Source organism: Gossypium arboreum, chromosome 11 (assembly GCF_025698485.1).
Source record: "Gossypium arboreum isolate Shixiya-1 chromosome 11, ASM2569848v2, whole genome shotgun sequence".
In the NCBI taxonomy this organism is placed as follows: domain Eukaryota; kingdom Viridiplantae; phylum Streptophyta; class Magnoliopsida; order Malvales; family Malvaceae; genus Gossypium; species Gossypium arboreum.
Window position 1 is genome coordinate 40,349,467 of NC_069080.1, and position 11,837 is coordinate 40,361,303.

The window sequence follows — 11,837 nt, forward strand, 5'->3', positions numbered from 1 at the left end:
TGATTTTTTAATTATAAATTAGTAAAAGTAAAATTATACTTTATCTCTTAAAATGATAAAAATTGATTTAACCTTTTAAAAATTATAAATATATAAACTATTAAAATGGTGAAATTATATTTTTACTATCATAAAATTACAATTTAATTTTGATCCCTAAAAATATTTTCTCGATCACTTCACCCCCGCTAGAGTATAATTAGTACTATTTTTAATATAAAAACATATATTAAATAATATTATTATCCTTTTGAGTTCAATTAGTTTTCTTAAAAGTATAAAACAAAATAAAAATAAAATCTTTCATGTTAAACTCTAAAATAAAAATAAAAATAAAAATAAAAATTTGTGACTTAATTTGAACAAAGTAATGATTAAAACTCTTATTAAATACTCGCTTGACATAAATTGAATACCCTTAATATTATATTAAAAAATTGTTTTAAAAGGCTGGTCACAATCCCCAAACTAGCCAATAAATTTGTATAATTACAACCAAAAGAAAATAAAGTATAAAATATATATTTTAAAAAATCAAATAAATCAATCGAATCAAATAAAAACAATTGGTTCAATCAATTTTGGTACTATAATAGATTCGATTTATTTAATTTTATTGGTTTAATCAATTTATTCGATTTTTGGTAGATAAAAATCAAATTGATCAAATGCACGCCTTGATGTAAGACTAGAATTGTTTATAACCTATTCTCAATATATAAATAAAAGGATAATGCTCTTTAACGTATTTAAATTCATATCTCCTTATATTGATAACAATATTCGTTACAATCGAGTTGAGATTAAATTCGCCATATTTGAAGAACAATTCTAAGGCCTGCGAATCTGTGATAGGATAACCCCCTGGTACAGTAGTTAAAAAGACAATTAATTTTAAGCCGTTTTTGCTTGCATTCGTTCCACTCCCTATGGTGAAAAGCAAAAGACATTCACCCTGAAATCAGATCCCACAAAATCATGCTTTATTCTAAAAACAAACTCATTCTCTTGTTCGACTGAGAACAAACGAACATTGAAGAAAACCTGAAAGAACATCAAGACATTTAATTAGGAACTTTTTTATAAAGGAAGCAAGATGCTTGAGACTAGCTTGAGAAATATATAAAATATTTTTATAGTGAAATATGTATTCACTTGGGTCAGAGTTGATAATCATAGCAATCCCTCCAAATTGCAAGTCCCTCCATTTCTCTTGGTATTCAACCAGTAGTTATTAAAAGCATAAGAAGCATGAGCAACAACAACGTCTGGGTAAAACAGCCCCCATAAGATATAATCACTTCATAATTAGCACCGCCTTCACCATAGGTAGAGTCCGTTGCTTCTTGGAGAGTCTCAAATGAACACACACACATACACCCCATAGCTTTTGCACCACCCCTATCTCTGATGCTGGTGTCGTGTTGTCATCCAAAATATAAAGAGGCAAATAGAAAGCGTCAGGTGATCTGGGGAGAAAAAAAGGTGGAGGAAGCTCAAAAGTGATGGGGAATGAAAAGGATGGTGGTAGAGGATCACTAGGACAGGAAAATTGAGGCGGTGAAGCAGTAGGGTCCTGAAGGGGTTGTGGGATTTTGGCTACATTGGCAGGCACAAGAAGCCAATATATGAATGGAAAGATGGAGTGATTTTTGGCAAAAGGGCTGACCTAGTTGGGTAGGCTTTGAAAAGCCTGGAATCCATGACTAAGAGCTTACTCTTTATGAGCTTTTTATTTGGTGACTATAGACTTAATAAAATTCTATTCTACTCTTAGTAATTGAGGGCAAATATTATTTTATAACTAAATAAAATAATGTTGTAATTAATAGATCAAGAGTAGTAGATACTTACTTAAAAATTATTTTAGCCTTAATTAAGTAAGTCCAATTGTCCCTATTCCAACTCAACACATCATTTTATAGATTATAATTAGGACTGATATATTGAAGGAATGAAAACGATGAAAAAAGAAATAGATTGTATGTATAACTTGTAACACCCTCACCTGACCGGTCACCGGATTCGAGTATAAAGTGTCACAAATGGACTGGTTTGGATTAAATATTATTTTTAAACTTAACCAATTTGAGGCCTGTTTTTATCAAGTATCACTAAACACTTCTTGCAACAAAACCTTAAATTAAATTAAAATTTACTATCCCTAATTTCAAACTCTAAGGGAACAAATTAAGTACAATATTTCTAATCTCTAGGCAAAACCTTTCAAGGTACCCTTTCTTATGTGCATGATTCCAAACTAATAATCGCTCCTTAGTTTATCTCGATCTGGCTTGGTCCCTCCTCAAGGTCCTTAATCATTCTTTGATTCATGCAGACAAAAGCCATATTTTTATAAATTCGAAAGAACTTAATGAGTTTCTTTGTTGTTATGTATATATATACAAAAACATAAGTAAACCCCGCCTTGGTGAGGTTTTAACTGAAAGGGAACAAACACAATACTCTTTGTTTGGCTTAGACTTTTAAGCTTCATCTGGAGCCGAGTTGTTCTCTATATTTCTTCCTCTGCAGATGATCATTTCTAGGTCAAGTTTGTGATCAGTCCACATGTTGTGGTGATTCCTATGCATTTTATCATACCTACAGATTCACCTTCCTACGCAGAACTCCCATCATGAGATATCCTTGTTGCCGATTTTATTATCCTACAAAAATTTTAGCATAATCGTAGACGGTTCCCTAATAAAACTGTTAGTACACAGCCACGCCATTCTAGAGGACTAAATCCTATTTTCTCTTACTTACCTCTACCCTTCACTCGAGTTGAAATAATGCTGGATCACTTTCTTATAATCCACCTAGTCTGTGTTCCTTTGCTTTCTAATGTAGATCATGATTGTCTATTTGGGACCGCTTGGGCCTACTATTTCCACTTGTCTATTATCTGAACCACTGTTCAAGTGTTCTATCTCTCTCTTATACGTAGTTCTTATAACAGTCCGTTTTTCAGTGGTGTCGGAAACAATAGTTTTGAGGCCACAAATTCGACGAGTAAGTTTGTAAATATTATTATTTAATATTTACGAGTCAAATATGGTTTTAAAAAGGTTTTTGATATGGTAATTTATGTTATATAAATGATTAATTAAGTTTAAGTGGTAAGACCCTAAAGTCAAGTGATTTTAGAAAATGAGGTATCGGGACCTTGTTTCTATAAACCGAGTCGTAAATATTTTTATAAATATTTACGGGGTGTCATTAAGGTTGTATTAAAGTTTCGTTAAGAAATTTTAATGTTTCGATAGTTAATTAATTAAAATAACTAAATTGAAAAAATGTAAAATTTAGTGAATCTTGAATTTTCATTGATTTGATAGTTAATTTTGTAATAAAAGGAAATTAAATAATAATAATCCCATTTTTATATTAATGGACCATAATAGGTTTTTAAATTGTCGTTTTAAAAGGTTTTAAATTAAGGGTAATTAGGTAATTTAGTAAATAAATTTAAGTTTAATAAATCAAAAGCCAAATTCATCATTTTTTTCATGTTCTTGCCGAAAACCTAAGGCATTTTCACCATTTTTGGAAGCTTCACATTCGACTAGCATAGGAAGCTTGCATGTAAGCCGGTTTTAATTCTGTTTTCATAATTTTTATATTTTTGAGATCGTTACAATTAGGTCCAGCTAGCCCGTACTTTCGTTTTTGATTTTGTTAAAAATTTTGAATGTTCCCATTGATGAATATTTGTGATTCTAAATGTAAATGGATGAATTTGAAGTAATAGTTGTTACTTATAAGTATTTTATTAAGTGATTTTTGATGAATTTGTCGATTAGGGATTAAATTGTTGAAATTGGAAAAATACAACTGCTTGGTGTGAAATTGTTGCAAAATAGGCTGAAATGGAAGTTAAAAATATTCGAATGTTAGGAATTTGCAATGAAAATGGTTAAATTGTATGTTTTATGCTCAAGGACTAACTTGAATAAAAGTAAAATATTAGGGGTAATTTTATAAAAATAACCAAAATGACTAAATTGCATAATAAATTTTTACTATCTAAATTAATAAATTGAATGAAATTATTAATTTAGATTAAGATAGAGTAGAAAATCGAGAAGAATGAAAAATTACCAAAAAGCCCCTATACTTCGACATTTTTACAATTTGGCTAGTTAAGTTCGTACGGTTAAAATTTAACATTTATATACATAGGTGATTAATATTACATGATATAATAAATATGTTCCATAGTTGGAAATGAATAATTATCTGAGTTATAATATTGAATTTGATGTTCGATTTGAATTGAACGCGAGATAGAGTACATTCGTGTTTTGGTGTGTTACAGGGGTTTGGAGTGGAGATGGTATTGGAGGGAGATATTTTTATATCACTCAAGTAAACTGAGGTTCAGCATTTGTTGTGAACTTTCACATTATACTTTCTGTTTGGCATGATTCAGGTGAATCAGCTCTTTTGAGCTTCTTTTTAACTCTTATGAGCTTCTGTTGGTGTGTTTCAGGTGGACCAACTCTTATGAGTTTCTGTTTGGCGTATTTCAGTTGGATTAGCTCTTATGAGCTTTTTTCTGGTGTGTTCGGTTGATCTGATGATGTAATCTTATCCGTAAGTTGTTTTTCAAATGGAAAATCTCAGTAAGGTAATCTATTTAATAAATTTAAAAGATTTATTATTTATTGAATATTGATCTAAACATAGATGAATTCATCTATCTGTAAATCTTGGTAAGGTAACTTGTTTATTAAATTTGATGGAATTTCCATATATTTAAGCTTGAATTAAATGTTTCAATTTTCCAGTTGAGATTGCAGATGATAAGAACACATATGGTTAATTTTTGTGTTTATACTTTGTACTATGCAAATGAAAAGATGTAATTTCTTATGAAATTATTTATCATGTACTTGATCCCAAAAGAGTTGTGTATAAATGTACTAACTTGTGTATTGATGATGACGATTAGGCTTGTATCAGGCTTGTGGTTATGGTTGATGTTTATGTTTATGTCTTGTGTTATGCAAATGAAACGGGTGAGAAATGGTAAGGAAATGGTAAGTTCACAATTGAAATGTAATGTGATAAGATAAAAATATTGATGAATTAAATGACTTACCTATATATGAGAAATTTACTTATGTTAAAGGTGAATTTACCTATGTCATGAATAATCATACTAATTCATGAATTGATAATGTAATAAAGCTTATGCTAAGTAAATGGAACGAAAAGTAAGTGGAATGATTCATCATTTTAAGAAAAGATTGATGATTATGTAGTACAACTTATAAGATCTTATTATGTTATGAACAGAAAACATTTGTGAGTTGATAGTTTTATATTTTGATAAATCTTGTGGCATTGGTGAAGCTTTACATTTGTCGTATAAATTTCGTATATATGATGAAATGTTATGTTTAATATTCATACAAGCTTACTAAGCATTTAGTGCTTACGTAGTTATTTTCCTTTACTTTACAAATTATCGGAAGCTCGGTCGGGTTGGAAGCTGGTCGAAGATCTATCACACTATCTAGTGATTATATCGGTAGTTTTTGATGTCTTGATCAAGGTTATAATGACATGTATAGGTGTACTTGTGTTTGATGAACTAGTTGTTAAGTTTGGCTTGTAAATATAGTAATATGGTTAGTGTGCTTTTGGCATTTAATGCCTTGATGGTTGGTGTTTTTATTGCCAAATTGATGCATGATTTAAATGACCAAAGTGGTATGTGTGGGCATGGTTGAAATGTGGTCAATTAGGTTATGTGTTGATATGGTATTTAGTTAAGGTTGTTTGGATGAAACATGATCATTTTAGTTACGGGTGAGTCTAGCTATACATGCCATAAAGTGATAAAATGATAGTGTGATGATTTCTGACAGTTAAAATGTGTTTTTCGTAATATAATGAATTCCGATCCCGATCAAGCTATAGCAGATGGTATTGAGAGGATTGAAACATGCTTATGATGTGTCAAAATTGAGAAAGGTATGAATAGAAGTATGATATACATTTGAAGCATTGAAATGCAACGTAATTTTGCTGAATGTGTTATGAAATAAATATGGAACAGTATATTAGGATAATAGTGATGTATATTGTATACATGAGAAGTTATATTTTGGTTTAGGATTTTATGTAAATGGGCGAAATATATACATATATATGTCATCTATTAGAGATGGAATTGCTGTGTAGTTTATGCTTTGTTAATGTTATATATGATGTTATGTTTTAAATATGTGAATGAGAACTTTGAAGAGAAAATAATGTATTTGGAATGAGCCTACATGTAAATGATATCTATGATATAATGTCAAGGTGTATATGATATGTATATATTGAAACGAAGTAAGTGAATTACAAATATGATATGCTATATGAAATGTATTAAAATGTGAATAAATATGCATGAAAACTTGGTGATGTGTATTCGGGCTTTCGTGCCTAGCAGGCTTCGTGCCGGTGATGTGTATTCAGGCCTTCGTGCCTAGCAGGATTCATGCCGGTGATGTGTATTCGGGTCTTCGTGCCTAGCAAGCTTAATGCCGATAATTCGAGCAAGGTTTAAGTGTTCATTACTATATGAATTCAAAGTTAAATGAAAGAATACATTTAAAGTGTACATATATGACGTTTTATAGACTTGGTTAAGTCATTTCAATGTGTAATAACGAATGAACATGGGCATTATGTGTGCAAATGATTAGAGGCACTGTGTGTGCAAATTCCTTTAACCGAGCACTATGTGTGCAAGACCGGTAATTGAGGCACTATGTAACGGCCCCACACTCGAAACCGTCGCCGGAGTCGAACTTGAGGAGTTACCGAACATAATTTATCAAATTAAGAACTTTAAATCTTTTGTTTCTACATTCACAGCTTTCTAGCTACCCGCGTCACAGTTACAAGAAAAATCATATATCAAGTTAAAAAACTTGAAATCAAGATTCATAAATTTTTCCTAAATCTAGACTCATATATCTATTTACTAATTTTTTTCAAAAAATTTTGGTTGGTCCAATTAGTACAGTTTATTAGTTAAATTCTCCCCTGTTTCAGGGTTTGACTGCTCTGACCTCTATGTATTACGAATCAGATATCTCTCTATACAGAATTTCAATGACTATGAGGTTTATTTTTATTAAAACTAGACGCAATAATGAATCTGTACATATAAATAAAAATTTCTAATTATTTTTTAAAATTTATTATGAATTTTTAAAGTCAGAACAGGGGATCCAAAAATCACTCTGGTCCTGTTTCATAAAAGTTTAAATATCTCATAAAATATAATTTATATGCCTATTTTGTTCAATCCACATGAAAATAGACTCATTAAGATTCAATTTCATAACTTACTCATCATTTAGTTATATTTATACTATTTTTAGTGATTTTTCAAATTCATGTCATTGCTGCAGCAATATTCTGTTTTAAGGCAAGTTTCATCTTTCCATGAATTTTTATGAACTAGATAACCTATTAAACTTCCATGATATCAAACATGATCTAAATTTAACCATCACCATGACTTATCAATATCAAACGTTTTCTCAACCAAACATGGCCATATCATAAAATTATTTACACAAAATAGGTATATTGCTATACATGCCATACTTAAGTAGTTGTACAAGCCATTTACCAAGATGAAAGTCCTTTGGATAGTGTGATCGAACCTTCGACCCGTCCCGATTCCCGAGCTGGCTTGTTCAAAACTACAGTAAATAAAGAGGAGGGAGTAAGCATAAATGCTTAGTAAGTTCATATGTAAATAACAAGTAACATAACAATACAAATATAGCAAACAACTTTAGCATGGTATCACCAAAACATATATCATATTTCTAAACATCATTCATCATCTTACTATCTTATCATTGTTGTATCTATTATCAACCCGAGGGTTAAGAACATACCTGTCCAAAGTGTCCATTTCACAACACTTACCAAAACGTCGCTTGCATCTTAAGTGTTCTTTCATTTCACTAGAAATTTCACCGTTGAACACATCGAATACAACTAGGATACACGGATAATTTGCACATAAGTGCCTCATATGTAATCAAGAAATCATGTAACCCGCCCTAAGTGAACTCGGACTCAACTCAACGAGCTCGAGCGTCGCATCCATAAGTGAACTCGGACTCAACTCAACGAGTTCGGATGCCTAGTTACATCTCACGAACTCGGACTCAACTCAACGAGTTCGGATGCTCAACCATCCTAGTGACATGTCACTTGTATCCTAATCTATTCCTAAGGTTCAAATGGGCTTTTTCCCTCGATCTCTCATTTGTCGTCTTCCATGGAATATAAGAACCGATACTCGGTAGCAATTCATATTTATCAAGTAATAAACATAATTTGCATAATTCTCAACATTAACCACAAAGCATAATATTTCACGATTAAAAATCAGCATATTATATAATTAACATCAATAACTTAAAAATAACAATTATGCTACATTATTTACATATGAACTTACCTTGGTACCAAAATATAAAGATTTTGCAATTTAGTCCACAATCTTTTCTTTTCCTCGATCGCGACTTGAATCTCATTTCTCTTGATCTATAATACCAAATTAATCTTATTTAATACATACATTCATCAAAACAACATTTAATACGAACTTTGAAAAGATTACACTTTTGCCCCTAAACTTTTGCATAATTAAACTTTTGCCCCTAGGCTCGGGAATTAAACTTTATTCCTTATTCTTATGTTTTATAACATGCTGATCACTTTTCCCTTCTATGGCAACATCAAATTCTCACTCTAACACATACTTGTGACTATTAGGTATTTTTGCCAATTAAGCCCTTTTACTCGTTTTCAGTCAAAACCGAGTAGCACAAGTTGTCTAACATAATTTAAAACCCGATATTCTATTAAAAAATCAAAATACACAAATTTACCTATGGGTATTTTTCCAAATATAAACCCTAGGTTGAATTATTGCTAGCATAAGCTTAATCGAGCTTCCGGGATTCCAAAAACGTAAAGAACATTAAAAACGGGGCTTGGAATCACTTACTATGGAGCTTGAAAGTTGAAGAAACCCTAGCTATGGATATAGGGAGAATTCGGCAACAACTAAGGAGGATGATGACCAATTTTGTGTTATTTTTCCCATTTTATTTCATTTAATATCCAAATGACCAAAATGCCCCTCCTCACTAAACTTTTAAAATTCCTTCCATGTCCTAATTTTTTCCATGAACTTAAAATTGGTCAAATTGCTATTTAAGACCTCCTAATTAATATTTCAATGCAATTTCATACTAAAAACTTCTAGAATGCAAATTTTGCAACTTATTCGATTTAGTCCCTACTTTCAATTTAAACACTTTAGACATAGAATTTCATCACGAAATTTTCACACAATCATGCAATCATATCATAATCATCAAAATAATTATAAAATAATTATTTCTATCTCAGATTTGTGGTCACGAAATCACTATTCCGATTAAGCCCTAATTCAGGATATTACACACTTTGTGTGCGAATTCTTCAACCGAGCACTATGTGTGCGAGATCGGTCAGTGGGCACTAAGTGTGTGAAATGAGATTCATGTAAGACCTCGTCTGGGACGAAGGCATTGATTTGAGATGTTGTGTAAGACCATGTCTAGGACATGGCATCGACTCGATATGTGATAACATGTAAGACCATGGTTGGACTATGGCTTTAAGTAAACAATATACTCAGACAAGTACGACGCTCTATAAATTGACGATTGATTATTATTTTGGCTGTAATTTTGTTATAAGTGGATACGTGAAAAAAAAATGGTGGATATATTGTTAAGGAACGGATTTATGTTATATGTACACTTAAGTGCTTAGTTGAAATTGTGTTATGAATTTAGTCTATGAGATCCTCGGTATATGAAGTTATATGTGCTATTGCTGAATGGGCACTATTTTGTTAATCTTGTTCAAGAAATTATTTTGATTAAGTTTCGACATTCGAAAGTCTGTAAGAATTTTTGATGAATGCTGATAATTTTGGATATTCGAGTTATGCGCTAGAATAAATCTCATGCCAGTGTATTATATTAGGCTTTATGCCTATTCGACTGTATACGGGTAACGTTAACTATGATTGAATGTACTAAATGAACTAAATGTTCAGGTACGTGGAAGTTGACTTTTCTTTTGGAAATAAGTTAAGTTGAATATTGAGATGTGATAAAGTTATAAAGGATATTCATTGGGATGTTTGAGAATATGTATACTTTTGGCTAGGTTACAGCTTATACATGAATGAAAATGTGGGTTATGAATATGTGAGTTGATGTTATGTATTATACATGTTAATATGCGATTTATATGTGTTTGAAATGCAAGTATAAATTCAATTAAGTGATTATTGCTTATGAAATCAAGAAAATGAGATGTATGTGTATACTTGTAGAAATGCTTATGTATTTGTTTTAAGATAAGAAAGTGATTTAATAGATCGATGTGAAAGCAGTAATGAATTACAATTGTTATTGATGAGCTAATGTTGATATGGACATAATTCAATAAGAGGACCTTATCCTAACTTAGTCGCTACTAAGATTTTCGGGGACGAAAATCCCTAAGGGGGGAGAGTTGTGACAGCCCTATTCTGACCCTAGTCGGGAAGTGGTTTCGGGACCGCTAAACCGAGTCACAAAAAAAAAATTTGAATATAATATTTTATGTCTAAAATATGTGATCATACATGTGTGAAATTTGAATGCTTTGATTTTTGTTAATTTGAATGTGTTTCTAAATAAAAAGGACTTATGTGAGAAGCTTTGAATATATGTGTGGCTTATTTTAAGTGATTAATTATTGAATGATGCAAATAAGTGAGTTTGCATGTCAAATTGTCACTTTTAATGTTAGTGGCCGGCCATGATGGTTTTGGTGAGCAAAATAAGTATATTTTATATGTATAATAATGAATTGATATTTTTTTAAGTAGTTTATTGATATATTTATTATTATATAGTTATTGATAAAAATAAAATAAGAATGGGGGAAGAAAACAAGAACTCATCTTTGTTTCTTCACCTAGCCGAATTTCATAAAAAGAAGAAAAGTGAAGGATGGTTTTGGGGACCATTCAGTCAATTGGAGGCAAATTTGAAGGTAATTTGATGTGGTTTTGTAAATTGTTGATGAATTTGTGTTTCTCTTTTTTTTTCTAGCGAAACCCACTTGATAAATTTAATTTTTATGAGGCATTTTAGATTCGGCCTTAGTGAAAATGAGTGAGGAAATTTGAGTTGAGGATAGAAGATAGTAAACGAATGTTCAATGGACAAATTGATACCAAAATTCATATGTTTATGAGCTTGTTTTTGAAAAATATGTTACATGTGAGTGATTAGTTCATGAAGGGATTTTCGGTTATGTTGTTTTGTATGGGTAATGGATTGTTGAGTTCATGCTATTATGAATAAAATTGATTAAGAGAGGCTTGAGATAATTAAATATGCATGTTGGTGGTAAGATGAGCATTCGGTTTTTATCATGGAAGCATAGGGAGCTTGTTAAAAGTTGAATTTTAGAAAAGTTAAATGTGTGTGTGCTTGTGCTAGTGCCGAATGTGCCTAGGGTGATTTAGCATTGAGGTTGGTGTTATATGAATTCAGTTTTATGGTTTTGGATTTTTAAGTGTTGTTAAATACTTTGAATAATATATATAAGTGGCTTTGATATGTGAAATTCGACCAAGTGGTTATAAGCATGATTTTAGAAATTCAATGATATTCGGCCGATTTGAATAATTCATGGCACCCCAAGCAAATTAGTTTTAGATGTTAATAAATATTGAAATTATTTAAGCA

The 11,837-nt window shown here is 31.0% G+C and overlaps 1 long non-coding RNA gene across 1 annotated transcript; it reads right to left on the reverse strand.

The window, feature by feature from the left end:
• Positions 1–746: 746 nt before the first annotated feature.
• LOC108473059 (uncharacterized) lies at positions 747–1,698 on the reverse strand. Its single transcript, XR_001869639.2, has 2 exons — positions 1,156–1,698; positions 747–1,044 (listed from the first exon to the last, which is right to left on the reverse strand). It is a non-coding gene; the product is annotated as an uncharacterized LOC108473059 (long non-coding RNA).
• Between the last annotated feature and the right edge of the window lie 10,139 nt (positions 1,699–11,837).